This window comes from Hibiscus syriacus, unplaced genomic scaffold, assembly GCF_006381635.1.
Source record: "Hibiscus syriacus cultivar Baekdansim isolate YM2019G1 unplaced genomic scaffold, ASM638163v2 tig00110017_pilon, whole genome shotgun sequence".
Classification (NCBI taxonomy): domain Eukaryota; kingdom Viridiplantae; phylum Streptophyta; class Magnoliopsida; order Malvales; family Malvaceae; genus Hibiscus; species Hibiscus syriacus.
Window position 1 is genome coordinate 438,581 of NW_024062565.1, and position 25,253 is coordinate 463,833.

Sequence of the window (25,253 nt, forward strand, 5' to 3'; positions counted from 1 at the left end):
GGTGGTTGTTCGTTGAGTGGGACGATACACTAAACCTCTTAAATAAAGTCAATTATTCGAATTTTGATAATTACGAATGGAGTAAGCTAATTAAGTTGAAAGGTTGAAAGGGTCGTATTTACCTTTATAGTATCTAATTCAGATTACTTGATAAAAAAATTTAGAGTGCAAAGATAAATGAAAAGTAGGGAAGAGTTTGCATGTGGGTCTGCGAGGCTGGTGTCGCCGGACACCCCAACAACCCTGACTCTCTTTAATTAGGCCATGCTAGCCTTTCTCCATATTCCTTCTCTCCTTATTACTACTACTACTACACCTTCGTAATCATTCCCCCACACTTGGCACGTGTACAGCTCGATCCATCCTCATTTCCCAGTTTCCCTAACACCTCCACTCTCAAGACTTCCAACCTTTTGCTTTTACCCAATCTTCCAGTTCCTAGTAAAAGCCTCATCAATTCGATCAAACTTGGCAACTATGGTCAGTTTTTAATCAAACAATTAACAGGTGGGGTTAAACCTAAAACCCCACCATTAATTGCTCTCTATTTGCCCCTTTGCACTCACTGTTTCTATTTTTAACCATAAAACCTCCTGCAGATCTGATTTTCTTGTAAGCATGGAAGAAAGGGCAAGTATGCTTTGGTACATGTGGCATGGAAATCAACTTTTGCTTAATTATCAACATCATAAAAACGGCTAAAAGCATACCATCATGTGTTTAGGCAGCAAGCTTTCAAAGAGAAGAGAAAAAGAATGTAAACATTTAATAGGGCTCATATATGCGTCGTCTGCATATAGAAAAGAGCTAGTAATAAATTAAAGCAGCTGCATAGTTTGAGCTTAGGGAATAAGCACCTCTTTTTTCTTTCCCCCATTAAAAAAGATAAAAGGAAAATAAGGCTCCTTCTTCCTTCACTCGCTTTCTTTTTCTCTGTGCAAAGGAAGGAAAGGTCTCTGATCCTTCTCTGCATCTTTAAATACATAAGTTGCCCTATTTATGAACTTTTCGTTAAAACTAGCACCCCCAAAACAACTCTGATTATTTTACTTTCTCTTCACCTGGAATTCTTTCCTTCATTGTTTAATCTGACTGATTAATGGTTGTAGTCTCTGCAATCTTTTTCCTTTATCTATCGAACCTAGACGGATCCTACTAAAAAGCCTATATTTCTCTTCACCCGCTCCCTCTTTCAAGCTTCACATACCATGCAACTTAATCATGTGGCACTCATGATATAATCACGACACTTTCCTTGCCTTCCTTTTCGCCTCTCTTCATTTGTTTAACTTCGAAGTTTTAAACCCACTTTCCCTGTATATTTTCCTTTCCTTTTTCTTGTTTTGATAGTGTTTTGCTATCGCTTCTCTTCATTCATTCTCCCTATTTTAATATCTTGTCTCTGTTGACACATCCTCCAGGGGCTTTTTGACTAAGATCTTCACCTTTTTCTTTATGTTCATAAGATCAAATACCATAATGAGAACTGCACCTTTGCCTGATCTATCCTTGCAGATTAGTCCAGCATCTGTTTCGGATTATAAAGCTAAGGAAATGGCTTACGATGTTTTATCAGGAAAATCGATCTATAGTGATAGGAGCTCGGCGACTGATTCTGGAAGTAGCGGAAGCGATTTGAGCCGTGAAAATGGATACGGTAATCAAGGTTTTGGAGAACCGACGTTGAGCTTAGGGTTTGAAAAAGCAGATTTGGGTTCTCCCCATTTACAGCAACCAAGAAACCTTCATCAGCAGCATTATCAGCCTCAAATCTATGGTCGTGATTTCAAGAGAAATGCAAGAATGATCAATGGAACTGTGAAAAGAAGCGTCAGAGCTCCCAGAATGAGATGGACTACAACACTCCATGCCCATTTTGTTCATGCAGTCCAGCTGCTTGGAGGCCATGAAAGTAATATACTACTTTTTTCCCCCTCCTTTTTCCTGTTAGTGTGAAATACCGAAAATAGATATCTTTATTTTGAAAAAAGCATATCAAGCTTACATATTTGTATTGGCAACTGTCTTGTCTCAGGAGCAACACCAAAATCAGTCTTAGAGTTGATGAATGTCAAGGATCTAACCCTAGCTCATGTGAAGAGTCATTTGCAGGTGGAGTTACTGTGGGAAATCTTAATTTCTTTGAACTTATGTAGCATCTGACAATTCTTATAATTATTTTTATGATTTCCCATAGTTGTTTTGGTATCTTTATCGTGTTCTATGTTTGGATTTATATATGATTCCTGGGGAAAAAAGGGAAAGGAATCAAACGGTCATCTAGAGCAATGTGGACTTTTTTCTCATCTTCTTCTCTGTGGGTGTTCTGTGTTCATGCAGATGTATAGAACAGTGAAGATCACCGACAAAGGATCAGGTACTTGGATTCCCCCCCCTCCCCCCCAAAAGGACTATTATCATTTTTATTTCTCTTCTATTTAGTTTCTCTTTGTTTGAGTCCTAACTTTGTGACCAGAAATGACAGAAGATTATATTATCTGACGCACCATTCCCAACCAAACCAGAACCGTTTGGATTTATTGAAGTGACTAGAGTGTAGCTAAAATCTAAAATATATGAATTATTTTGTGGGTGTTTCAGGTCAAGGGCATACCGACGTGAGTTTGTACCAAAGGATGGGGATTGTTGATTCGGATGGAACACTATCTTCCGCAAAAGCTGACCCTAACTCTTCTTATTCCCTCAAACTATCAACTACTCCACCACAAAGGACCCAAAGGTTATCCAGCATATCTGAAACATCTCCCGTCTCCATTCTTCTTTTTAATTCGTTTCTTTATGCCAGAAGCTGTATATTTATGGTCTTTTCTATTTTCGCCATGTTAAAAGATTCGATAAGCCTAATCTACGCTGATGGATTAACCCAAAGTCACCGTACATGCACGCATATACATGTATCCTAGGCCATGGACAGCTTTGGTCCAAGTGTTCGTCACTGGTTATGAGCCCATTTTATTAGTCACGAGTACATAGGTTTTGATGAAGATCCCCTAGGGTTTTTAGGCTAGCTAAGCTATTTCGTGTTCCATTCCAAAAAACAAATCCCATCCATTTCCACCCGTTAGATTTCGAATTAATTCCTATATCTCTATCTAGTAATAAATTAATTCTATATTTCTGTTTGCTGCCTCGTTTCGTTGACTTTCCTCCCAAACAATTGCTCAGTATAACATATGTTTAAAAGAGCTACATGCTTTATTTGATAGAATCAATTATATAAAATTTATATCTATAGTCTGATAATATATGTCGGACAGACTTAAGAGAAGTGCCATAGATCATAGATATATCCTTAGCAGTATAATCGCCATAAAACAATTAGAAATGAACTGCAAATAAGATCTTGTTTCCAGTATAAATCTTTACTGGGGGTATGAGAGTGCAATATTTTGGTGTTTCTTACAATTCTGTTGTTTCTTTCTTGTTTGCAGCGGTTCATGGTTATCCTCAACGGAGACAAATAATTTGAGCATATCCAACCATGGAAACGGCTTGACTTTTGAGCCAAATAATGCTAAGGTATGATGGTATCGCTAAAAACAAAACCCAACATGTTGAAACTTGAAAGTTCAAACTGCTATCATTTTGTTGATTATCAATCCTATGATCAACTTTTGGTTTTTTCCATAGGTTGATGGGACAAGGCAGCGCTTCATGTACCGGATGGAATGAAGGAAAGATTAGATTCCAACTCCTTGTCACCTTCAGACATGTTCCTTAACCTAGAGTTCACCCTCGGAAGGCCAAGCTGGCAAATGGACTACGCTGAATCTTCAAATGAGTTAGCTCTTCTCAGGTGTTAGACACCATAATAAAACGAGCTATGTCTAACTCGCATGAATTATCTTGTTCCGTGTTCTTTGAATTTTGTCTGAAAAAGAAAATGTCTGCAGCCTTGTGAAAGTCATCGGGGCGCCTTTGTGCCATGTAATTTTGATGGCATTATGGTTTACAAAGAAGGTTAGAATACGAAAAATCCAGCAATGATCTTGATATTTCCTAGCCATAGCCTGTAGCATATAGTGGTGCAGCTAGGGTTCTGCAGACTTTCCAGTAGGGTCCCAATAATGAACAAGTGCCTACTAAGAAATTAATATCTGAGACAGTTTATGTCAATCGATTTCGCATTCGGTGCCCTGTCTGAAACATTGAGCTGGTTATGGCCCCTGCTTACCTTCATGACCATTGCTATTGATTGTAGCCAAGATTTGAATGCTGACAGGGCACGGGCCTTACAAGTTTGAACGTACGACCTGATAAGAGATGGGTCCAATCCACGCCGACTGAAAATCTATAATAACGACCCTATATATTAATTACGTACTCCAAGGAGATAATCATCCTCTCGGGACCCCATTTTTCAATGTGCTCGTCAATAATGATCGTTTTTTTTAACCCTCGATTACCTTGGAAAGAGAAGAACATGCCTGTATATCCATTAATAAAACGCAGAGAATATATTTCATGTACAAAATTACAAATATTAGTCGGCAAAACAATACAGCCATTCCCCTTTACAATCTCAACGGGGTCAATCTTTTTCCTGGAAAGTTTCCAAATAATAGCGACTGGAGGTTAATTTACATGACGAAGGGGTAAATGTTATTTAAACACAAATATGACAGTATAAATTTTGGCCACTGTTAGTTGACGTGTAACTGCCCACGCCCTTAGATTCATCATTGCAGTGAGGAAAATGAAATCATGTGCTTTCTCATTTGGATAGACTTTTATTACCCAAAGACTTCAATTCCTGGCATGGCATGCCATGCCTGTACATTTACTTCAACATTAAACAGAAAAGCCCGTCGGATCCGATTGTCACAGGTGCGTTCCACTCGCTGAAAATCAAAATGATTCTGGGCCTTGCTCGACCGTGTCTTTGCCACTATTACGCCTTTCAAAGCTTTGGGGTCTGTAGAAAAATAGACAGAGGGCCTTGGAAATTGGGGACTGCTCAACTGGCCCTTGTTTTCGTCGATAATGATTGCAGGGTTGTCTGTTCCGTGGAAATTGTGCCTGTCAGAAGGACACGTTATTTTTTCTAGATATCGAAAAGTCCTGACCACCGTTCAATCAACTGTTCTTAAGTAGTTCTCAACCAAATTTCCAGGCGGTACCGTTAGAATTTAAAAGATCCTTGGGGAAAAATACTTATGCACCCTGTTTTACTTTTCTTTCTTTGAAGCTTCTTACTTGTCTTGTCTTGAACTCCTCAGCTTTTCTCATTCTCAAATGTATTCAATTTTTTTAGGTTTTTCTTGTACAGTATTGTTTTGGGTTATATATAATGTAAATTTCAATTTCGTGTACCGTACATACAGTCTCCAGGGAAATTATTCAACTTTTTTGTTGGTTTAATTATTGGTATATTTTTTTTCAGTGGATTACTGATCCATATTTGATATGATGAATATATTATAAATTACTATTTTGATGTCGTGGGATCGAGTCCCATGGAGGTCATTTCATAATTTGGAGGTCTCCTACGGAAGCTGCTCTCAACCTAGTGTTGGGAGCAACCTACTATCATACCTCCCTTACCTATTACATATTGAAACAAGTGACAACCATTTTGAATTTATGATCATATGCTATTATTAATTTCGGGGAATTTAAATTTTCTATTGTTTTACATTCAATGCTGCTTACATCCTAATGTAATCTAGAAAACAAAGTCTACAATGTACATTCGTGTGTTTCTTTTTTGGATTAATTATAAAATAAGTGTCAGAACTATACCTATTTTCACGAATAGGTGCCTACATAATTTTTCGGTCCATCAAGGTGCCAACGATACAAACATTACTTATTTAGGTGCCCATGCCGTCAACGACTTTAATCTTCCCCGTTAAATGACACGTGTCACAATTTGATAATTTTAAAATTTTTGTATAAAATTTAAAAATAAAATTGTATTTTTTTCAAAAAAAATAAAACATAGAAATTACAAAATAAACTCAAAACTTTGAAAATCTTCATTTTAACCCCTAAACACACGCCGACTACCACCTTTTCCCGTCGACAAAGCTCTACCCGACTTAACCTTCCCTCGACGATCAAAACCCTATGAAATCGTGATTGATCGACGGCCGATCAACGACGAATCGATGTTTTATAATCCACGAACTCTAGGTTACAAATCACGATTCCTACGACCAATCGGCAGCATGTGACTAGGAAGATGACAGAGACTACATTTGTAACACCCTTAACCCGTATATGTCTCGATATACGAATTAAAGATGTCACATCAACTCATAAAATATTTACTAAATTGAAATTTACCTAAAAATTTATTTCATTTTAAGACATTTCTATTTTAACTTTAAAAACTATTTTATGAATATCTTAACTTATAAATTAATTCTTTGTCGTAAAAAAATAAATTCATTTGTTAACCAGTTATTTTACCGATTCATGTCTTTTCGTAAAATCTTTTTAAAATATAATAATATAACTATTCTTTTCATGCATAAATACTGATAAAACTAAACTAAGTAAAATAAATTAAATGTTCATATTCTTACATTCGTTGTGCTGGAACATTAAATGTATATAGATTATGATTTATTTGTTGCAAGACGCAATATCTCCCCCATCAACTTCCTCATAGCATCTCTGCAGTTTTCTTTTCTACCAAAGCAGTGATGGATCTTGATCTCCCAACTTTTGGTTACGCACTGGTGTTAGCCTTCACAGTTCACACTACTGTTTTTTGTATACCAAACTCAAAAAGTCTAGCTCGGGCGGCGGCGGCGGTAAAGCAGCACCCATAGCAGATGGTATATGCAGTGGCGGATCTAGAAATTTATAAATGAGTGTCCAAAATTTTAATTTTCTTTTTTTTTAAATAATGGAGATGCAAAAATTTATATTTTTTCTATTTTTCTTTAACATATTATACTAAATTTTAATTTTTTTCTTAAATAATGGGGATGCACTTGACCCTAAGGGGCTTAGTGCATCCGCCCTGGGTGCATGGCCATTAATCGGTCACCTCCCGCTGTTAGGGGGACCGTTGGCTCCTCACGTAACACTAGGAAACTTGTCTGATAAGTATGGTCCTGCTTACATGATCTGCATTGGTATTCATCCAGCACTTGTGGTGAATTCGAGAGATGTGGCCGAGGAGATATTTACCACTAATGATATGGCTGTTTCCTCCCGTTCCAAATTTGCAGCTGCTGAACACCTGGGTTACAAATATGCCATGTTCGGGTTCTCTCCTTACGGACAATACTGGCGTGAAATGCGCAAAATAACAATGTTGGAGGTGCTATCCAACCACAGGATCGATCAGCTCAAGAAAGTGTTTGTGTCGGAAATACAAGGGTCACTAAAAACATCTATACAAGACTTGGGCTGAAAAAAAGGATGGCTCTGGTAAGGTGTTGGTTGAGATGAAGAAACATTTTACCGACTTGACTTTGAACGTCATTCTCAGGACGGTTGCCGGGAATAGGTATAATGTTGCTGTGGAGGAAGACCAGAAAGTGGTGTCCAGATACCGTAATGCTTTACGGGATTTCTTTCACTTGTCGGGCATATTTGTTTTGGGAGATGCTGTCCCTTTTCTCCGACGTCTGGATTTTGGCGGCTAGGAGAAGTGGATTAAGAAAACTGATCTACGTTTATAACCAAAAATTCGTTCTTTTTAATAATAAAAAGGGATTCGTGGTCGGTTACGTTTAGGGAAGGATTAGCACCCCTACAACGCCCAAAATTGGTACTTTTTAATTATAAATTGTCTCTAATAATAGAAATTTAAAAATTCAAATATATATTTAATTCATAATTCTATTATTTCAAATATTTTTAATTTTACAAAAATATATTAATATATAAATATAGGAGATATTTACTTATTTAGAAATATCAAAAAAGAGCTTCTAGGTGCTTTAAGACAGCTCTTTTCTTCGATATTAAAAAATAAATAAATATCAAAATATGATTATTTTTCTTAAAAGTAATTTATAAAATTAAATTTATAAATATGATTTTTATTTTAAAAAAAACAAATAAAAATAAATAAACAAATATTATTTATTATATATATATGTATATGACTAAATAATAATAATAATAATAATTAAAGATATTTAAAAATAAACATATTAAAATAAGTAATGATTGAAATAAATATAATTAAAACTAGGGTATTAAAATATAAAAAAACGATAAACTAAAATTAGGGATTAAATTATAACTTGTTAAAATTAAATGGTCTAATTCGTAATATTATGAAATATAATAATTAATAGTGTCATTTAGCCTTAATTATTTAATTAATGATTAAAATAAAAATTATTAAAACTTAAGGGACTAAATAGGGTATTTTATACTAAAGATATATACATATGTAACAGTGATTAAATTATAATAAAACCGAATTAGAAAACCGAATTACAAGGCTCATAAATTGATATTAGTGACCATAATGTAAATTTATAAAACTTGAATGACTACGGAAAGGGTTTTACCCGTAAATAAAATTACGCAGGGGTCCCTCCCCAAAACGGCGTCGTTTGGGGAGGGATTTATATATACCCTAAACCGGCCATTTTAGGCCTAAACTTTCATTTTTCTTTTTTTTTTCTCTCTCTATACGAGAGAAAAGATTTTCTCTCTTTTTTTTCTCTACACCGGAGGGAGATCGGTCTCCGGTTGATCGCCGCCGCCGGCCACCGTTAACGGTGGCCGGAAATTACAAAACCCACCCCAAATCGAAGCCCATATTTTTCTATACCCGAATCTAAGATTATTTTAGCTTAAAACCTTACCAATCGTCGTAGATCTAGGATAGTTCCCTTCGACGTTTCGGTTCTCCGGTGGCTCGTAGAGGCTCCTCTTTGGTAAGTTGCTTTCCCGTTTCTTCTTTATTTCTTTTCTGGTTGTTGTTGTGGTTGTTTTGCTCTCTTTTGCCAATTGTTTGCTATGGTTTGGTATTTGTCTGCTGTTAGTTGCTCTCTGCCGTTTATTTTCTTTGGTTGTTATCGCCTCTGTGTCCTGCCGTGGCTTTCTGTTGTCTTCCTCTCTTTGCAGGAAATGGTGGCCATTTATAGGCCTCGTCGAGAGGCTCCTCGGACCGGTCCAAAAGGGGCTCTTTGGTGAGTCACCAGGCTATGGTGGTGACTCACCATAGAGTTGTAGCGTGGATGGGCAGCTGGATCTTCTGGAGCGTTCTGTTGAAGCGGTGGCAGCAGCTTCCTGAGACGTCGACGTGGGGCGGCTGGAGGCAGAGGCGGCGGCTGGTGATGAAATAAACCCTAAATGGGTTTAGGGTTATTATTGGGTCTGGGCTTCCGAGATTATTGGGCCTCTGATTTGGGTTTTGTAATATTAATAAATAATATATAATAATAATAATAATAATAATAATAATAATAGATTTAAATTAAAATGAAAAAATTGATGTCTTCAGCTGCCCCTCTTTGCTCATCCTTGTGTTAACAAGAATAGAGTAAAGACGAAAAAGACAATAATTTTTTCATTTGGCTTCTATTGAGTAGGATGAAAATATTTGGAAACATCATGCACTGTAGGACTTACAGATGACCCTAAGGCTTTGAAAACATCAAAAAGCTCCCTAAGGCTTTTTAGAAACATCATGCACTGCAGGACTTACAGATGACTCTAAGGCTTTGAAAACATCAAAAAGCTCCCGAAGGCTTTTTGGAAACATCATGCACTGTAGGACTTACAGATGACCCGAAGGTTTGAAAACATCAAAAAGCTCCAGAAGGCTTTTTGGAAACATCATGCACTGTAGGACTTACAGATGACCCTAAGGCTTTGAAAACATAAAAAAGCTCCCGAAGGCTTTTTGGAAACATCATGCACTGTAGGACTTACAGATGACCCTAAGGCTTTGAAAACATCAAAAAGCTCCCGAAGGCTTTTTGGAAACATCATGCACTGTAGGACTTACAGATGACCCTAAGGCTTTGAAAACATCAAAAAGCTCCCGAAGGCTTTTTGGAAACATCATGCACTGTAGGACTTACAGATGACCCTAAGGTTTTGAAAACATCAAAAAACTCCCGAAGGCTTTTTGGAAACATCATGCACTGTAGGACTTACAGATGACCCTAAGGTTTTGAAAACATCAAAAAACTCCCGAAGGCTTTTTGGAAACATCATGCACTGCAGGACTTACAGATGACCCTAAGGCTTTGAAAACATAAAAAAGCTCCCGAAGGCTTTTTGGAAACATCATGCACTGCAGGACTTACAGATGACCCTAAGGCTTTGAAAACATAAAAAAGCTCCCGAAGGCTTTTTGGAAACATCATGCACTGCAGGACTTACAGATGACCCTAAGGCTTTGAAAACATCAAAAAGCTCCCGAAGGCTTTTTGGAAACATCATGCACTGAAGGGCTTACAGATATGGGAAATAGTTTACTAAGTAAAAAACTAAGGAAATCGTTTTCTTACTTTTCAACAATTTCATTTTTAGAAAAGATTGAATGAGAAACTATGGAAATCGTTTTCTCATTATTTTTCAAAGTAACAACATCAAAAAGCTCCCGAAGGCTTTTTGGAAATATCATGCACTGCAGGACTTACAGATGTGGGAAATAGTTTACTAAGTAAAAACTAAGGAAATCGTTTTCTTACTTTTCAACAATTTTATTTTAGAAAAGATAAAATGAGAAACTATGGAAATCGTTTTCTCATTTTTTTTCAAAATAACATGTTGATTGGGTAAAATGCCCCAATCTCAAGATAATGCTCATTTTTGTGGATTGCATCCATCTTTTCTTCAGATGTTTGCATGATTCCTGTATTTGTGGTTTTGAATACCTTCTTCTTGTAAGGTATTTCTTACCATGAATTTTCTTGTTCTTCCGAAGATCTGTAAAACTTCATGTTTGAATGCACTCAATTGTATCAATGTAATGCATTGTCTATTGTGTAAATGATATTCTTATGAATGCATGAATGTTGATGCAATATTCATTTGACTTCAAAGTGGTGAACTTGGTCTTCCTTCACTTCATCATTTATTGCCAGAGTTATCTCTGGATATCAGTGTAGAAACTTATGCTATCAAGCTTTCATTTCTGCAGAATCATCTGATCAACTTGTATCTTGGCGTCTTCTTTGTTTCATGAAAGTCTCAGAAGAAATGTTTCATTTGTGGAACTCTTGCTGTAGTCAAAATTATGACCCTGATGCCCCATTTTGTCTTGGATAAAACCAACTTTATTTGCTTGGACTTGTGTGTAAATCCCATAAAGCTTTCATCTTTGAAAAGAGAATCTATCATCTTTAAAAAGAGAATCTATCATCTTTGAAGAGTGTAGATGTAGATATGCCTGACTCAGCAGGGATTAATTAGGAGAGTAGAGTCTGTTCTAATTTAACTCTTGAAACATCACAAGGAAGATTTATTCCAATTCCTTTCATGTCTCCACATATAATCAGATCTCGAATAAGGCAACTTGGACCAATATCATGTCGAGATGCTTAACAACAACCTGTAGTTCAACCTTAGTTGACCCCATTAGTTTCTTGTTTAAAATTTTCAGCTCTCATTGGAAAGAAATCTTCATTATATCTCACTTCTAATCTTGGGGTTGAAGAAGACAAACTTCATCTTGGATCAATAAATAGAAACCATATGATTGCAACATTGGTTCAGCACCATAATCACTGGTTCGTAAAACATTTGACAATACATTCATCTTTTCCTGTGGTTTCTTCTCGGATTATTGGTCAAGGAAGCATTTGACAACACATTCATCTTTTTTTGTGGCTTCTGCCAAGATTTCTCAATTATTGAAGCTCTTTGCCTAGTGTTCAAAGCTTTTGTATGATGTCACAAGACCATTTGAGAACAAAACTCAATAGGGATACAAGTGATATGTTGGTATGACCAAAAAGTTGGTCAAATTCACAAAATGTGCTGGTGTTGAATTGAATACGAAATACCAACTGATCTTGATATCATTTCTGGCAAAGGCAAATGTAATACTGATTATGTTTTCTTCTATAACTGAGTGTTATAGAAAGTAGAAACACTTCAGCTATAGGATCCATGTACAGAACTATATCCGTAGAATTCTTGCTGCTGGTGATGAAACGCACATGATAAAACCCCAAAATAGATAAAAATTCAGTTCAACCTGGCTTGGAAATGATAACCCTAAAAACAGTGGGAATGGGTAATATGTGTAAGTCGAGTTTCTCTCTTCAATGTCATCAAGTAAACAAAAACTGATGTGAAAAATAGCTTCATAACCTCAAAAGTATGGTTGAAACTAACTGCCAGGAACCTCAAAGAAATATTTTCAATTATCACTGATACAGAGAATGCAAAATTCAAAGTTGAGATCTTGAGGAACTGAACCCTGGATCGAGTAGTCTCTTGAGGATCATTTTTATTCATGCAACTGTGATGTAGCTTAACAAAGACCGCGCTATCATGTGACACATGGTTAAGAAGATTGGGTATTTGAAAACATACTTGCTGAGTAAAAATTTTTGTTCAACAATATGATCATAATGTAACTACCTGATGAACGAAGCAATTATGTATAGTCAGCTCGACTATCACTGTTTCACCATTTTCATTCTTCATACCTTTTTGTCTCATTGGAAATATTTGTTCAAATCAATGATCTTGACACAGGATGTTGTGGGCCTTCAGCATGCCCCAATATTTGCTGATATGAGCGTTCAAAATACATCAACATTCTTCATTCTGATTGAAAGGGGCTTTCAGTATGCCCTAGCATTTTGCTGATATAAACATTCAGGATACATCAACATTCCTGATTCTGATTGACAAGGGTTTTCAGCATGCCCCAACATTTGTTTCTTGTTAATCTGAGCCTTCAAAATGCCCCACATGGATCTGTCTGAAGGAACCTTTAAAATGCCCCAACATTGTCTGATACAGATGTTAAAAGTATGCTTAGTCATTACTTCTTGTTGAGATGAGCCTTCAAAATGCCCAAATATTCATATTGTTGTGAGCCTTCAAAATGCCCCCAATATTCATACTGGTTGAAATTGGCCCTCAAGGTCCCACATGGATCTGTCTGATTTGGACCTTCAAAATGCCCCCAACATTCTAATTCTGGTTTATTTTCAATATCTGTTTGACTTGAATCTCATGATCCCTATGAGATCCAATTTTGACAATGCACTGTTATAGGTACTTGTGGCTTTATTCGTGCCCCAAATCTGTTTATCTTGAATGCTCTCATTATGGTGTCACTAAACAGCAGTGTTATCAAGTAACTGGAGGAATCCTCTTCACGTTGTCACGGATTTAAGAAACAATCAATCATTTTAACAGAAACGTCTGAGATATGTGCCTCTTTTGAATGAAGTGACCATTTTCTGTATATAGAGGGATTTAATCAGACAGAGTAGTAAAAATAACTTGGTAATCCGTTCCAGGCTGACACAGTGGCTTATCATCTTTCAGTGAAGACCATCTCTGAATTATGCTTTTATGTGGGAGAGAAATCAATTTATGCAAACAGTAATTTGATGCAATAGCAAGACTACATATAAAGTGGTACATGCTCATAAAAAATCCACACCCATACAACATGTTGATTCTGATAACAACTCATCTTATTATGAAGCGATCTTTCAGGATGATTTCACATATATTGATAGTTCTTCTGATATTGAGGAAATTCTGATTCTGATGAGGAGAATAAACTGTTATACTTGACAAAAACAGGATATTCAGAGGTTGAGGCTTCAATAGCCATGAAGAAATGTGGTTCAGATTCATCAATTGCAGAATTGACAGATTTTATATGTGCTGATCAACTGGTTAAGACTACTGACACACTTCTTCTGGTAGAAGATAGGAAGCCATTATATAATGATCCCAATTACAAGAAAAGGAAAAACTCGAGCTATGATTTTTGGGAAAGAAATAAGCAGAAGAAGCTTGAAAATAAGCTTCTTAATGAAGACGATCATGCAGCTCATCTTTTAATTCCAATGATTGGTTATGTGGTTCCTACCGAACCAGATCAGATAACTCAAAGAATACTTCCAGAAGATGCTATTGGGCCTCCTTATTTCTACCATGAGCAAATTCATCTTTCAAATCTAATGATTGGTTTTGGGGTTCATACCAAACCAGATCAGATAACTCAAAGAACACTTCCAGAAGATGTTATTGGGTCTTCTTATTTCTACTATGAGCAAATTCATCTTTTAAATCCAATGATTAATTTTGGGGTTCATACCAAACCAGATCAGATAACTCAAAGAACACTTCCAGAAGATGCTATTGGGTCTCTTTATTTCTACTACGAGAACATGACACTTGCTCCAGTTAATGTTTAGATTGGAATATCACAGTACTTATTCGATGTAGAGCCAGAATTTGTAGATTCGAAGCATTTTCATGCTACTATACTGAAAAGGGGCTATATTCATAATCTGCCAATTGAGAACAGATTTTCTCTTATCTTGTTTTCTCCACGCACTATACATGATTTTTCTATTGACAAAGAAATGATGGCCTTCCTAGGATCCAAGAACAAAGTTGAACTGTTTACAAACATATACAGGAAGTGCCAAATTGACAGAAAGGATCTGCAAGGTTCTTGAAGCTTGTGATAATGAGCCACCTTCGAGTGTCCAGAAGTATGTTCTTGATGAGTGCTGAAAATGGAATCTGGTATGGGTTGGAAGGAATAAAGCTACTCCATTTGAACTTGATGAGGTGGAAATGCTTCTAGGTTTCCCTAAAAAATATACACGAGGAGGAGGATCTGCTAGAGATATGTTCCCCAGTGATATCAATATCCTGTTTCTTTTTGCTGGAATCAGTGCTGCAGAGGTCGCCTTCTACTGTCTTGGCATATCTTTGAAAACAGATGTGCAAGAACTGAATGATGATCGGTTGGAGCAATTGATGAGTAGATTTTTCGAATTCGACCTTGTTGTCAGTGGCATCCAATATAACAACCTTACTGGAAGAAATAAATGTCATCAAGATGGACTCGAGGATTTTTGTTGGTGCATTTTCTTGCAATGACTGCTATAACGACTGTCTTTCTATTGCTCCAAATATGTTCCACTCTTTTCGAATCATGAAACGGTTTAGTTGACAGTAAAACTGGTAATCTTCAACTTTTGGAATCCTGTAACCAATGTTACCCTATATAAAAGGCCTATAAGGATAGATTCTGTTCCAATGTCTTATTCTGTGCCATAAGTCCTCAAATTCAAATTCAGAAATCTTCTGAATGACATAATGGATATCATCACAAAGAAAATGATCGGCATAGAAGAAGTAGCAATGATGTATCAAGACTTGAGCCAGCATCATATTATAACCAGAGCGCAGATAGTGACTTGTTCATTCCCATAATACATCTTACTGGGACCTATATCTCTGTGATGTAATCTGCCAGAAAGATGGATTAATGGCTGGGGAAAGTAATTTGTCTGGTGATGTTTATCGATCTCGGCATGAGATAAACGATAATCTTTCTTGATGAGCTGATAATAATGTCATAGGGGAGTGTCAAAAGTTCAATTCTCCAGACTTTCTGGCTTTTTGGACCATTTGCTTTCAAGAAAGTGAAATGCTTCATCATTCTGGCTTCGTTCATTCTTCTTCTACAACAGAGGTAGAATAAGCAACAATTGCTTCAAGGACCTTTCTCATTTGAGACTGTCCTGTTTGAAAATGTTTTTTCTCCTTTCTTTATTGAAGAATGAAAGAATTTTGCAAAGTGTTGCCTATTATAGGTTCACAATAGAATCAAATCATAAACATGAATTCAAAGAATATCAAAAGAATCAACAATTCTTTAATGTTTGAGAATTATAGCTCTTTGACAAGTATCAAAATTTGGGTTGGTTTCAGGATGGCTTTCCTATTTTCTATGGTTACATCTATTTAAGATGTCACTCCTCTCTCTCTTTGTGAACTTTGTCACATGCCTCAATTAAGGACTTGGTATTTTAACCGGATGCGTACAAAATGACACAACTAGGATTGTCAATTACTAGACCTTCTAGAGTTCTTCCATTTCAATTCTCTGGAATTTTTCATTTAGACTCATATAATCAAAGTAGTGCGAAAATATCGGTCTAAAAATGAAATTTCTGAGTGCTTGTGTGAAGTTGACTATAACAGCTGTTTCGTAACTCCCTTAGTCCATTTGTTAACACATTTGCCATTTTGGCTAGCTGAATTCAGCTTTATTGTATATAATAATATAATCACCTTTATCAGGCTAATTGAAACTTATCCATAAAGCCGGGGCGATTAACCAATTGCTCTATAGGGACAGTTTTATTGCATATAATAATATAATGGGTTAGCTGACTATTATCCATAAAGCCAGGGTGATTAACCAATTGCTCTAGAGGGACAACTCAAGCTTTATTGTATAATAATATAACATGAATATTTAAATCCAATTTCTTAAGCTTGTTAAGAAGAACCTGTTATAGTCTAGGTGTTTTGGTGGAATTCAGAAAATCTCTTCGTTAGAATTTAATTCCCAAGCAACTGACTTAAACTAGATTTACCTATTTGTAAAAATTATGTTCATCATCGAACGTCATCAATAGAAAAATACTCTAGTCGGTTTTGTAATGTAATACATCAATGATGCCCCATGTTGTACGCTCCTATATATATAAATACCAAGCCTTTTTGTAATTCATTTCAATAGGAGTAGGCTATCTCATATTTGTAATAGGATAGTGTTTGGGTGTATTTCTTCTGAGGTAAGGTCAATGGTCCTTATTTTTCTGGTTTTCAATCCTAATATTCTGTCAAAGATTATAACTCTAATCATGAAGAACTTTTTTAATCCAGTTGATATTCAAAGAACTACAAGATTACAAAATTGACTCAATGCTCATAACCTTAATAAGCAACACAAATTTATTTATTGCACAAAAGGTGGAGAAATGAACAAAAACAAGTTCAAACAGGATGTTAAAAGTAGAAAAGTACTACAGTGGTAGATAACACTTCCACTTATTTATTTTATTATGCCTCATTACTCCTATAATGGTATGTAATAGGATCATGGTTCTTTTCTTCATTTGCCCCCCATTTCTTGATCATTTCTTGTGTCAAAACCCCTTTGTCAACAAGCATCTCAATTTCTTTTAACAGTGGACTACAATTGCCTGTAGAATGCCCCTTTACCCCCAAGTGGAAATTACAAACACTATATTGATCATAGCTATGAGCAGAAGGGTTTGATGTCACTTTAGTTGGTCTTGGGGTGATGTATTGACCTTTAACCAAATGAGGATACAAGTCTGAAATGGAAGTTTGGAATACTTCCAAAGTTTTTCTTGATCGCATGACTTTCTTTGGTCGATCCGAATAGTTACTTGCTCTTTTTCTTTTGTAATTACTAGGACTCTGGATGCAACATTCATTCACATAATCAGCTTTTGCTTTTTGATCCATCGGGCTCTTGGACGTGACTTTTGAATTTTCTTCACTGATTACATTCTCAATTAAATCTCCACTTGTCATGAGATTCTTGAATTCCTTCGTCGGATTTGCCTGCATTAACTCGCAAAAAGGAGCGGGAATAGAATCCCGAAACATATGTGATATCTCTTCTTCTAACATGGGAGGTTGAACTTGTGCTACCACTCCTCTCCATCTTAAGGCATATTCTTGAAATATTTCATTGGTTTTCTTCTTTATTCTTCGAAGATCCATACGTGTTGGAGCTAAGCCTTTAACATACCGATATTGTTCCAAAAATGCATCAGCTAAATCAACCCATTTCTTGATCTGTTCTTGTCTCAACTGATTGTACCAAACTACTGCTGGGCCAATAAGACTATCATGGAAAGAGTGAATTAATAGATCGTCAGAACTCAAATATCCTTCCATTTTTCTACAAAACATTCTCAAATGGATTAAGGGACAACTGGTGCCATCATATTTATCAAAATCAGGCATTTTGAATTCATGGGGAATAATCAAATCTGGAACCAAACTGAGTTTTCTTGCTTCTAGTTCCTTGTGGGAAGTATCAACATATTTCATATTTTTGATTGCTTCATCCATCCTCTTAAATCTTTCCTCATATTGTGAATAATGAACTAGGCTATTCTTTGGGTTCAAGTGGGATGCCCCAGAGTATATTCTTCTTGACTCTTCATTCTGATAGCATGGTTGCTCTTTAGCAGTTATCTTTTCTTTATCAGATGCCACACACTGAATAATTTGATTTGATCCATCTGGTACTGAATCTGATGTTTCTTTCTTTATATCCTGAGGTAACCCTGTCAATTGTTCTAGCCACTGATCTTGTAGTCCCTCATAAGATTGCTCCATTGTTTTCATGATAATGGTAAAGTAAAATGAATGAATGACCTTGGTTTTACTGTTACAAAACCTTTCATTAATTATTAACATGTTTTTATACTTAATGTATATAACAATACTAAAAAAATGTAATGTAAATACGAAAATGCATAAATGCAAAAATAAGAATGCAAACCGTGTAATGCAAAGATGTAAAAAGTAAGAATAAGAATGTAAATACATGTATGAAAAGGTGTTACTCAAGAGTGATCATCTTAGAACAGATTTCATTGAACACAAAAGCTTCAGTACATCAAACAAAACTTTTACATATAGGGGACAACTTTCAATCCTAACTTCAACAAAACTTTACATATAGGGAATAACTTTCCCATTTTCTTCTCTAAAATCAAGTTAGTTTATCAGCTTATGGGCCATATTGCTTGTCTGGACTGCAGCTTCTTCCATGACATTCTGGTGTTCTTTCTTCTCCTATGTCAATTCTCGGATTTGTTCATTTTCCTTTGTGAGAGAACATTTGTGTTCAAAAAGTTTTTGGACAAGATCTTCATGTATGTTGTAACTCTTTTTCAGTTTGGTGACCCCTGTTATCCACTCTTCTGGGGTGTTCCCTATGCCAGCATTTTGAAAGGCTTGGCTGACCTTCTGGAAATCTTCATGTATGGTTTCCATTTTGGTGCTCAATTTATCGTTTTCAATCTTCAAATGACGTATTTGAGCTTCAAACCTCAGCAAATCTTCTTCTCTCTGGGCGCCCCTACTGATATTCTTACCTTTGAAGACTTTTGGTATTAATCTAGCAAGACCCTCGGTTACCAAACTAGGTCGATCATTTACCATAAATTGTAAGGTTCTATGATCCAAAAGACTTTGGACTCGACGTTTGAAGGCAAGACAATTCTCGATGGTATGTCCTTGAGTTCCGGCATGATATTCACAATGAACATTGATGTCATACCAATTCGGATACGGAGGTTGGAACGGTTTTATATAATATGGATCAACTTCTCGTGCTTCAAGTAGCTTCTCATACAACTCTTTATATGATATGGGGATAGTATCAAGATGAGAACCACCTTTTGTCTTGGATTGAACCTGAGTTTTAGACATCGGGAGCAGACCAAACTTTGATGATTTCTGATTACATGATTTCTTCTCATCTCTGAGAGCTTTTACAGTGGTCACCATTTCTTTGGTATCTCCAGACGATTTGTGAATACGAATGATGACTGTCTGTAATTTCTCAAGTTGGTTAGGATCAGAAGTCCATTGCATATCTGAAATTGCAGGATTATCTTTATTAAGCTTTCTCTCTTTCTGTACAGGAATCTCTTCTCTTTTGGCCAAAACAGATATTATATCCATCATCTTGGACATCTGCTCTCTTATCTCACGTATCTCCTTTTGATCTTTAATGGGCATAAGATCTTTGGGTGCATAGCTCTCATCTATCCTTGGAGTTCCCTCAGGATGCCATTCCACGGTTGCGTCATATTTTGTTCGATCATAAAACTTTTTGTCCATTTATGATTTCTTTCCAATTTGATGAACAGTCTTTTCAGTTAACACCTTTTGGTCATGATCATGCAATGCAAACAAAAGAAAACAATATAAACAAATTAGAGCAAAAATAACATGCATAGGAAAATAAGAAAAAATAAAATGGTTAATACCAACTAATTGAAAGAAAAAAATTTATTTATTATGGTTTGTTTGGAAAATTTAACATAACCGCATGATTTCTAGTTCACATGCATTTATTCAGGAAAAAGAAAAGGAAATAAAATAAATTAAAAGCTATATCTTATTTCTCCTTTGTGTATACCTACTGAAATGGTTTCAGATCGGGAGAGTTTCTAGGGTTTATTATATGCAGGTTTTCAGTTCTAAGAGTAAAGGTACTCGAACTGTCCTTGTTGATGCCCCCTTGGGCTGTCAAAACCCTCAATCCTAGTCCATTACAGACTTTAAGCGGGTCGAGTTCAATTCGAGAGGACACATTTCTCTATGACTGACACGGAGAATAAATTCTCACGAAGACATAGAGCATATGAACCCCGAAAGTTACTTGCTAGGTCTGACACGGAGAATAAATTCTCACGAAGACGTCGCTTTCACTCCCACTTAAAAGGGACAAACTCAATTATAGAGCTTTATGTAATGCAAGTGTTGTATGTGAGGAGAAATGTTCAAACCTCTAACAGATAAATAAATAATGAAATAAAATGCTTGCAAATAAAATAAAATAATATATATAAATACTATGAAAATAATAAGTATATATAAAAAAATTTGAAAAGAAAGAATTATAAATTGAATATATGAATTTTTAATTTATAATTAATAGAGACAATTTATAATTGATTTTAAAAGCTTGAAAGGGTCCCCAGCGGAGTCGCCAAGCTGTCGTAACCGGTTTTCGTCCGGGTACGAAATATTTATTTGGCGGGAAAATTGATGTGAATAAATGGTTTTTTGAAAATAATTTGAGAGTCGCCATCGGCCTTTAGGGTCAGGTAGGTCGAATACCTAAAAATTATTTTTTTAAAAGAGTTTTAAGAAAACATCAATTAAAAAATAAACTGATCTACGTTTTATAACCAAAAATTCGTTCTTTTTAATAATAAAAAGGGATTCGTGGTCGGTTACGTTTAGGGAAGGATTAGCACCCCTACAACGCCCAAAATTGGTACTTTTTAATTATAAATTGTCTCTAATAATAGAAATTTAAAAATTCAAATATATATTTAATTCATAATTCTATTATTTCAAATATTTTTAATTTTACAAAAATATATTAATATATAAATATAGGAGATATTTACTTATTTAGAAATATCAAAAAATGGCTTCTAGGTGCTTTAAGACAGATCTTTTCTTCGATATTAAAAAATAAATAAATATCAAAATATGATTATTTTTCTTAAAAGTAATTTATAAAATTAAATTTATAAATATGATTTTTATTTTAAAAAAACAAATAAAAATAAATAAACAAATATTATTTATTATATATATGTATATGACTAAATAATAATAATAATAATAATTAAAGATATTTAAAAATAAACATATTAAAATAAGTAATGATTGAAATAAATAAAATTAAAACTAGGGTATTATGATATAAAAAAACGATAAACTAAAATTAGGGATTAAATTATAACTTGTTAAAATTAAATGGTCTAATTCGTAATATTATGAAATATAATAATTAATAGTGTCATTTAGCCTTAATTATTTAATTAATGATTAAAATAAAAATTATTAAAACTTAAGGGACTAAATAGGGTATTTTTATACTAAAGATATATACATATGTAGCAGTGATTAAATTATAATAAAACCGAATTAGAAAACCGAATTACAAGGCTCATAAATTGATATTAGTGACCATAATGTAAATTTATAAAACTTGAATGACTACGGAAAGGGTTTTACCCGTAAGTAAAATTACGCAGGGGTCCCTCCCCAAAACGGCGTCGTTTGGGGAGGGATTTATATATACCCTAAACCGGCCATTTTTGGCCTAAACTTTAATTTTTCTTTTTTTTCTCTCTCTATACGAGAGAAAAGATTTTCTCTCTTCTTTTTCTCTACACCGGAGGGAGACCGGTCTTCTTTATTTCTTTTTTGGTTGTTGTTGTGGTTGTTTTGCTCTCTTTTGCCAATTGTTTGCTATGGTTTGGTATTTGTCTGTTGTTAGTTGCTCTCTGTCGTTTATTTTCTTTGGTTGTTATCGCCTCTGTGTCCTGCCGTGGCTTTCTGTTGTCTTCCTCTCTTTGCAGGAAATGGTGGCCATTTATAGGCCTCGTCGAGAGGCTCCTCGGACCGGTCCAAAAAGGGCTCTTTGGCGAGTCACCAGACTATGGTGGTGACTCACCATAGAGTTGTAGCGTCGAGGGGCAGCTGGATCTTCTGGAGCGTTATGTTGAAGCGGTGGCAGCAGCTTCCTGAGACGTCGATGTGGGGCGGCTGGAGACAGAGGCGGCGGCTGGTGATGAAATAAACCCTAAATGGGTTTAGGGTTATTATTGGGTCTGGGCTTCCGAGATTATTGGGCCTCTGATTTGGGTTTTGTAATATTAATAAATAATATATAATATTAATAATAATTATAATAATAATAATAATAATAATAATAAATTTAAATTTAAATTTAAAATGAAAAAATTGATGTCTTCAGGTATAATGTTGCTGTGGAGGAAGACCAGAAAGTGGTGTCCAGATACCGTAATGCTTTACGGGATTTCTTTCACTTGTCGGGCATATTTGTTTTGGGAGATGCTGTCCCTTTTCTCCGACGTCTGGATTTGGGCGGCTAGGAGAAGTGGATTAAGAAAACTGCTAAAGAGTTGGACGAAATTGCCGATGGATGGCTCTATGACCACAGAAAGAGCGGAAGTTGGGATGTGAACAAAAAGGAGAAGGATTTCATGGATGTTATGAACTCTGTTCTTAAAGGTGCAAGTCTCGCTGGATATGATGCTGACACCATCAACAAGGCCAGTTCCTTGGTACAATCTTTTTCCCTCTTTTGTAATAAAAATCTATTTCACCATTAATCGGTTCTAATTTCTAAAAACTATGATTGCAGAATATGATTTTAGCAGGCAGTGACACTACAACCGTTACCCTAATATGGGGTCTCTCGCTTATGCTAAACAAACCTCATACGCTCAAAAGGGCTCAAGAAGAACTGGACGCCCATGTAAGCAGGGACCGGTTTGTGAATGAATCGGACATCGGGAATTTGGTGTACATCCAAGCCATCGTGAAAGAGACATTGAGACTGTATCCACCTGCACCTCTTTCAGCTCCTCGTGAGCTCAGTGAAAGCTGCACCATTGGAGGATATGAAATCCCCGAAGGCACTCGCCTGATTGTGAACCTTCATAGGATCCAAAGGGACCCTAACGTATGGGCAGAACCATCGGAGTTTATGCCGGAGAGGTTTCTCACAACCCACAAGGATGTGGATGTTAGGGGTCAGCATTTTGAACTGATGCCCTTTGGCAGTGGTAGGAGAAGCTGCCCTGGAACATCGTTTGCGCTTCACATGCTCTACTTGACCATGTCTAATTTCTTACACGCCTTCAATTTCCCTACGCCAAATAACGGTTTGATCGACATGAGTGGCACCGTAGGATTGACTAACATGAAATCAACGATTCACAGATCTTCATTTTCACCATCTTTTGTTCTTTGAAACGATCTCAAAAGAAACAATCTCCGAGTGTTGAAGCCATTACATGTCTCATCTCTTCTGTAGGGCTGTTTTGGTCGACTGCCAAAGGCCCAAAGAGGAAGGTGATCTGGTTCATAAGTCTGGATACACAAATGATTCCACCGCCACCGTCGATGATTTCCTTCCCTAGATCGGATGTTGCAGTGGGTCATAGGTTTGTTGAACTTCTTTCATTATTCCTAACGTTTCAACTATCAAGAGGAAAAAATCGTTATTCCTATTATTTTCTATGAATCAGTACATTCTGATCCAGGAAACTTAAGGAAAGTCTTTTTCCCTCAGAGCTTAGGCAGCGTCAGTTTAAAATAAAGGTTTTTGCTTTATTGCCAATTTATTTATTATATAGCGATGCATAGTTTGAATGGAATCAATTGAGTCAACAATGTCTTGAAAATAAACTTAAATAATGTTTTGATGACATATATTTCAATGTGCAAGGAATGACAATACGTTACTTTCTATTAACCTGCTATACATTAGAGTAGCTTGCAGCTTATTCATTCATTTTGGTTCTTCGTGATATCTGTCATAATGATCCATGCATTTTGTTGCATAGGAACTGATGGAAAAGTTAAAAATGCCATCAAATGCCCTGTTGATGCAAATTGCATAAGATGACTTGAGTAATTCATCTTTGTCTTTTGAAGATCGCTACTGACAAACGTCGTAATTGTCAAATAATTATAATTTTTAATTCTCAAATAAACAAATATAGAGAAATAGAGTCGATCCATATAGACTAAAAAAATTTGATAATATTGTTTCTTTGATTGAATAAACTGCAAGAAAATAAAAAGGAATTTAAAATTAATGAAAATAAATGAATAAAATAAATACTGAATAAAAATATAGTAATCATATAGTGACTAGTTATATTTCTAACGAACTCCTAAGATGTTTCCCCTTAATTGACTTGCTTTCGTCGCAAGAAAGAATCTGTCAAGAAAAAGTTGAGTCATATCTGTCCACATACTAATAGAATTTGGTGGTAAATAAAATAACCAATCCTTAGTCAAATCGGCTAAGGAAAAGGGAAAGCACGAAGTTTAATATGATCCTCAGATACTCCTTGTGGTTTCATGGTGGAGTAAACCATGTGAAATTCGGTGAGATGCTTATGTGGATTTTCACTTGGTAATCCATGGAAGGTAGGGAAAAGATGAATTAACTCTATCTTGAGTTCAAACGATGTTTCTCTTTGAGGGAATGCAATGCATAACGGTGTTGGTTTGGCAGGTATCGTAGCTAATTCTCGGATTGTTTGTTGATCCATTGGAATTGATTATTTGAAGTCTTCTTTAGCGTTAGAGAAGGTTTCTGCGTCAAAGGGTATCTCCGGATTAAGTTCGGATTGTTGTGATTTGTGTTGTTGTAATCGCATTTCTCGTAGTGTACATGCGCATATTCTTCGGGCTAGTGCTTCGATCCACAGAGAGTAAGAAAGTTTGATAATGTTGTTTCTCGGATTGAATCAACTACAAAATAAAAATAAAAAGGGATTTAAAATTAATGAAAATAAATAAATAAAAAATAAATACTGAAAAAATATAATAATGAGAAAATAAATAAAGTAAAAGAATTCAATAAAGATGATATAGCCTCAGGTTTTGCTTAGTCCCAATTTCGATCGATCATCAAAATAAATTTTTCTTTCGTAATGTATGTCGGTTATAGT

The 25,253-nt window shown here is 35.6% G+C and overlaps 2 pseudogenes; both read left to right on the top strand.

The window, feature by feature from the left end:
- Positions 1–859: 859 nt before the first annotated feature.
- LOC120212845 lies at positions 860–3,945 on the top strand (annotated as a pseudogene).
- A 2,726-nt stretch (positions 3,946–6,671) lies between these two features.
- Positions 6,672–23,539, top strand: LOC120212947 (annotated as a pseudogene).
- Positions 23,540–25,253: the final 1,714 nt, after the last annotated feature.